Consider the following 6,349-nt stretch of genomic DNA (forward strand, 5'->3'; position numbering starts at 1 on the left):
AAATAATGTTTTCATTTCCTTCAGATATATATCCAGAAGTGGTATTGTTGAATCATATGATAATTCTGTTTTTACTTTCTATTTATTCTTGATTCAGTCTTAATAGTTGTTTGCTTCTAGGATTTACGCATGTTTCTAGGTTATCCAATTTGTTTACATACATTTATATTAATCCCTTATGATACTTTTTTATTTCTGAGGCATCCATTTAATGTTTCTTCTTTCACTTATGATTTTATTTATTGAGCCCTCTCTTTTCCTTAGTCTAGCTATAGATTTGTCTGCTTGGTTTATTTTTTAAAATTCATTCTTAACTTTATAGATTTTTAAAATTATTTTTCTATTCTCTATTTGATTTGTTTCTGCTGTAATCTTTACTATTTCCTTCCTTCTGCTAATGCTGGGTTTTTTCTTCTTATTCTAGTCCCTTGAGATATAAAGTTCAGTTCTTTATTTTAAATTTTTCTTCCTTTTAAATGTAGACATTTATCACTATAAACTTCCCTTTTGGTACTACATTAGCTGTATATCGTAAGTTTTATTAGTTGCATTTCCCTCTTCATTTATCTCAAGATATTTATACATTTTCTTTTGATATTCTGTGACTCAGTGTTTGTTTAAGAGTGTTATTTAGCTTCCATGTATTTGTGAGTTTTTTCCTTTTCTCGATGTCATTAATTTCAAGTTTCATTCCATTTGCAGTTAGAAAAGATATATATATATATATATATATATATATATATATATATATATAAAACTAGTATAATTTCAATTTTCTTAATTTTGTTAAGAACTATTTTGTGATCTCATATGTGGTCAGTCCTGAAGTGTGTGCTTGAGAAGAGTGTGTTTCCTTCTGCCATTGGGTGAAAAGTCCTGTGTATGTCTGTTAGGCTCACTAGGTCTGTTTGGTTGGTCGGTTTAGTTGCTAAGTCATGTCTGACTCTTTGGACCCCATCGACTGTAGCCTGCCAGGCTCCCGTGTCCATGGGATTTCCCGGGTAAGAATACTGGAGTGGGCTGTCATTTCCTTCTCCAGGGGATCTTCCTGACCCAGGGATGAACCCAGGTCTGCTACATTGCAAGAGGTCTCCTGAATTGTTGGTGGATTCTTTACCGACTGAGCCACCAAGGAAACCCCTCTTTGGTCTAAAATGTTGTTCAAATCTGTTATTTCTTTACTCATTTTCTGTCCAGGCGTTCTATCCATTATTGAAACTGGAGTATTTAAAAATACTATGATTGTATTGTCAATTTATCCTTTCAGGTTTATCAATATTTGTTTCATTTAGGTGTTTTGATATTGAGTGCATAAAAAGTGAAAGAGTTAGTTGCTTAGTCATGTCTGGCTCTTTGTGACCCCATGGACTGTAGTCTGCCAGGTTCCTCTGTCCATGGAATTCTCCAGGCAAGAATACTGCAGTGGGTAGCCATTCTTTTCTCCAGGGGATCTTCCTGACCCAGGGATCAAACCTAGGTCTCCCACATTGCAGGCAGACTCTTCACCACCTGAGCCACCAGGGAAGACCCTGTTGAGAGCATATATATTTACTATTATATTTTCCTGTTGAATTGATCTTTTTATCGCTGTGTAATGATCTTCTTTGTTTCTAGAGACAAAAGTCTTTTTGACTTAAAGTCTTCTTTGATGTTAGCAGAGCCACTAAAGTGAGTTTCTTGATTTTTTACATGGTATATTGCAAAAAAGATGGAAAACTGTTATCAAAATGTCTTTCTCAAGGCTTCTCAAGAATTTAAATGAAAAACTTTAAATTATACAAACCCAAAGAAATAAAGAAGAAAATAGTAAAAGTTGAATATAAATTATGAAATAGAAAATTAATGTACAGTGCAAAAAAGCACAAATCAAAATTTTATCCTTTGAAAATACTGATAAAATTGATAAAATACCAGCATGATTTATTAATAATATATATAGAAAATACAATATTGAAATGAAAATAGAACCTTACATATTTTATGGAAAATAAAAATAAAATATAATTTTGAAATATAAAGAAATTGGAAAACTATTTTGAAGAATATGTTATCAAAAATGACAAATAAATTGAGGAACTAGATATTTCTTTATTCATTAATGAAAATGAGTCTTATAGTAAAAAAGTTTTCTATAAAAATGGAAAGCCCAAATGGCTTCACCATTGAAGTCTTACAAATATTATACGTATAAATATCACTGATCCTATAAAAAGTTTTCCTGAGAAAAGACAACAAAGAAACCCTTTCCAAATCATTTTTATATTTTGATATCCCCACTTGTAAATTTCATTTCAAGAATGAAAAATGATACGCCAATTTCTCTCACAAACAGAGATGCAAACATCCTAAACCAAATATTAGGAAATCAAATCCAATGCTAATAAGATGAATAAAAATCCAACCAAAGTTGGGTTTATTTCAGCAGTTCTAGATTGCATCAATATTCATAAGTCAAAGTGGTACTTTCATGTCTGAATTAGAATGTACAAGGAAGGATATGAAAAACATTTAATCATATGGTAACAAGAAAAACCTCGAAGAAATGAAGATCATATTTATGTATTTGATGAACTAGGAGCAGAGGATTCAAGAAAGCCTTGATGAAATGACATCCATATAGGTGAGCAGATTGCACACCTAAGGACAAGTGCATAGTCTCGTCTGCCTTACAGAGACACTTTGAAGGGAAGAAAAGGCATTAGCCAATTCTTGATGACAGTATAAATTGTCTGCACAAATAGAAATTTAGAAGAAACCCAAATGTAACAGTGGTAACAGAAGTAGTGGCAATAAACACCTTCTTGAGACATATTACAAAGAGGGATGGCAGGTATAGTCTATGTTTGCATCAGCCGAGGCTCTTAATCTATAATTTTATGCTCTGAAAATGCCAGCTAGCTTGCTAAAAGAAAGCTCCACTATGCCTTAACCCCTGTTCCTGCCCGATACTCCCCAGTAGTTTTTCCTACTACTGGGCTTGTCTGCAAAGTTCAAGTCAAACTTTGCAAAACACGCTTTGTGAATCAACCTTTGAGAAGTAGGAAAAACTTTAGGGAACTCTCAAAGGCTAAGCCTTCAGGATTTCTTTATTATCTGACTGAGTCTTCTAGTGGCAAAAGTATAAAACAAATTCTTTTGGTCTGGCTTAGATTAGATGGGAATGAAGCTTTTCTAGATTTCAACATCACTATTCCCAAAGAAAATGATAACCCCGTATAAGAGAAACCAAGTCTTCCATAGAAAGTAACCTGTACTGTCAACACCACCATCAGTTGCTTTTCTAGTTGAGTACATGATGCCTTTTGAGATGTTAATTTGTAAGATGACTTTTTAAACTGTATAATTTAACAGAAGAAAAAGAAACATCCTCTAATCAGACTCTCTAAATAATGAACAGAGAAGGGAAGAAGTAAAAATATATTCTGTAGATAGCCTCATCCTGAAATATACACATTTCATTTGAACCTAGCAGATTTTCATGAAAATGCTGTACTCTGTGACTCCAGAAAATTATAAGTTAAAGTTGGCATTAATCAATGTTTGGGCATTTTATGTTTAAGATAGGTCTTCACATAAAATGATAAGACTAATGGACAACATAAACACTCATCATGTATGTTTTTTAATATTTATTTTTATTTGTTTATTTGGCTGGGTCTTAACTGCAGCATGCAGGATCTTTGATCTTCACTGCAGCATGCAGTATCTTTGGTTGCAGCATGTGGGATCATTCCCTAACCAGATCCTCCTGCATTGGGAGGGTGGCATCTTAGCCACTGGATCACCATAGAAGTCCCCATCAAAAGTTCTTGAAATTATTTTTTTGCCATTTCTGGATTCACATTGCATTTGTTTCAAAATGACTGATGTATTCTAGTCATCAGCTTTCTCATGGCCTCTTTCACTTCTTTGTTCCTCAGACTGTAGATCAGAGGGTTCAACATGGGGATCACCACTGTGTAGAAGACCGATACCACTTTGATATGGTCAGGTGAGTAGCTTGACTTCGGTATGACATAAACAAATGTGACTGTCCCATAAAACAAAGTGACTGCAGTGAGGTGGGAAGTGCAAGTAGAGAAGGCCCTGGACCTTCCCTCTGTAGAGCACATCTTCAGAACTGACAGGAGGATGTATAGATATGAAACAATTATGGTGAACAGTGTGATTACAATTATTGACCCAGCTGAGATGGCAGGAGATATTTCGGCAACATAAACATGAGTACAAGAGAGCTTCACTAGTGGTGGCAGGTCACAGAAGAAATGGTTGATTTTATTTGGTCCACAGAAAGTCAGGCTCAGTAAACATCCGATAAATGATGACGCATTCACACATCCTCCCAGGTAGGAAGCAATCAGTAAGATGACGCAGACCATGGGAGACGTGTGTAGAGTATAGAAGTGGCGAACAGATGGCCACGTAGCGATCATAGGCCATGGCAGCCAAAAGGAAGCACTCAGCTGTTCCAAAGATAACATCAGAGCCAAGCTGGGCTATACAGCCAGCAACAGGGATGGTAGTTCTTACTTCTAGGAAACTCACAATCATAATAGGTGTGACTGATGAGGAGTAACCAATGTCCACAAAGGCCAGATGGCTGAGGAATAGATACATCGGGGTGTGAAGCTCAGGGCTTCTGTGAATTAATGTGATGATGCTGATATTGCCCAATATGGTAGCAACATAGATTCCTAGAAAAACCACAAAGAAGATGGAGCAAAGTGTAGGATGCTCTGTTAGCCCCAAAATAACGAATTCTGTCACCATTGTGTGGTTTCCAATCTCCATCTTACTTGGAATGATGCCTTTTGAAATGAAAATCAGTGGATATTAAATTAAATGGAATGATCTCGTAATTTATATATTTACTTTACCAGCCAAACTATCAAAAAAGTCAGAACATTGATCTCAATTTAGTCTAATGCTTATACTTTACAAAATGTTCCCAAATATATTTACATGATTCACGATTTGAGAATATTAATGTACATTATCTTAAGTCCAAAGATACTCACAAAATACCAATGGCTCAGATCAGAACACAGTGAGCACTCACATTTGTATCATTTGATCAAAGCAATGATGTTTGGAAATTCAATGAGAACCAGAGGTAAAACACAATCACTTTGCAGTATTTAACAATATCCATATTTTTATTACAATTATATTATAGTATAATTAATATAATGTAAGGTTGTTAAAACAATATCTGTTTCTTGGTCCCATTGGTCACTCTCCAGCCCCAACACAGGTGAGACTGGTCAGTACATGCCAATGTATAATAGAAGGAAATACCCTGTTTCTCTTCGGAATCAAATTAAATTACCAGTGGATCAGTCTCTCTCTTCCATTAAGAGATGTATTAAATGATGTATTAGCATAATACATTTTGAAGGAGGTCACCATTAACTTCATTACCTCCACTATGGTTTGGTCTCAGGCCAAATAACAGGGAGGGAAAACAGCCCTGCACATCAACAGAAAATTGGATTATAGATTTATTGAGCATGGCCCTGCCCATCAGAACAAGAACCAGTCTCCCCCACAGTCAGTCTCTCCCATCAGGAAGCTTCCATAAACCTTATATCCTTATCCCTCAGGAGACAGACATAATGAAAACCACAACCGCATAAAACTAATCAAACTGATTACATGGACCACAGCCTTGTCTAACTCAGTGAAACTATGAGCCACACAAGATGTGTAGGGCCACCCTAGATGGACGAGTCACGGTGGGGAGTTATGACAGAATGTGGTCCACTGGAGATGGGAGTAGCAAACCACTTCAGTATTCCTGCCTTGAGACCCCATGAACAGTATGAAAAGGCAAAGAGAGAGGACACTGAAAGATGAACTCCCCACGTTAGTAGGTGCCCAATATGCTACTGGAGATTGGTGGAGGAATACCTCCAGAAAGAATAAAGAGATGGAGCCAAAGCAAAAACAACTCCCAGTTGTGGATTTTGACTGGTGATGAAAGTAAAGTCCAATACTATGAAGAACGATATTGCATAGGAACATGGAATGTTAGGTCCATGAATCAAGGCAAATTAGAAGTGGTCAAACAGGAGATGGCAAGAGTGAACATAGACATTTTAGCAATCAGTAAATAAAACGGTCTGGAATGGGTTAATATAATTCAGCTAACCATCATATCTATTACTGTGGGCAAGAATCCCTTAGAAGAAATGGAGAAGGCTTCGTAGTCAACAAAAGAGTTTGAAATGCAGTACTTGGGGGCAATCTCAAAAATGACAGAATGATCGTCATTTCTTTCCAAGGCAAACCATTCAGTATCACAGTAATCCAAGTCTATGGCCCAGTCACAAATGTTGAAGAAGCTGAA

At 36.0% G+C, this 6,349-nt stretch overlaps 1 pseudogene; it reads right to left on the reverse strand.

The window, feature by feature from the left end:
• Positions 1-1,753: 1,753 nt before the first annotated feature.
• Positions 1,754-4,801, reverse strand: LOC101106032 (olfactory receptor 5P4-like; annotated as a pseudogene).
• Positions 4,802-6,349: the final 1,548 nt, after the last annotated feature.

The sequence above is a fragment of the Ovis aries genome, chromosome 15 (assembly GCF_016772045.2).
Source record: "Ovis aries strain OAR_USU_Benz2616 breed Rambouillet chromosome 15, ARS-UI_Ramb_v3.0, whole genome shotgun sequence".
Classification (NCBI taxonomy): Eukaryota; Metazoa; Chordata; class Mammalia; order Artiodactyla; family Bovidae; genus Ovis; species Ovis aries.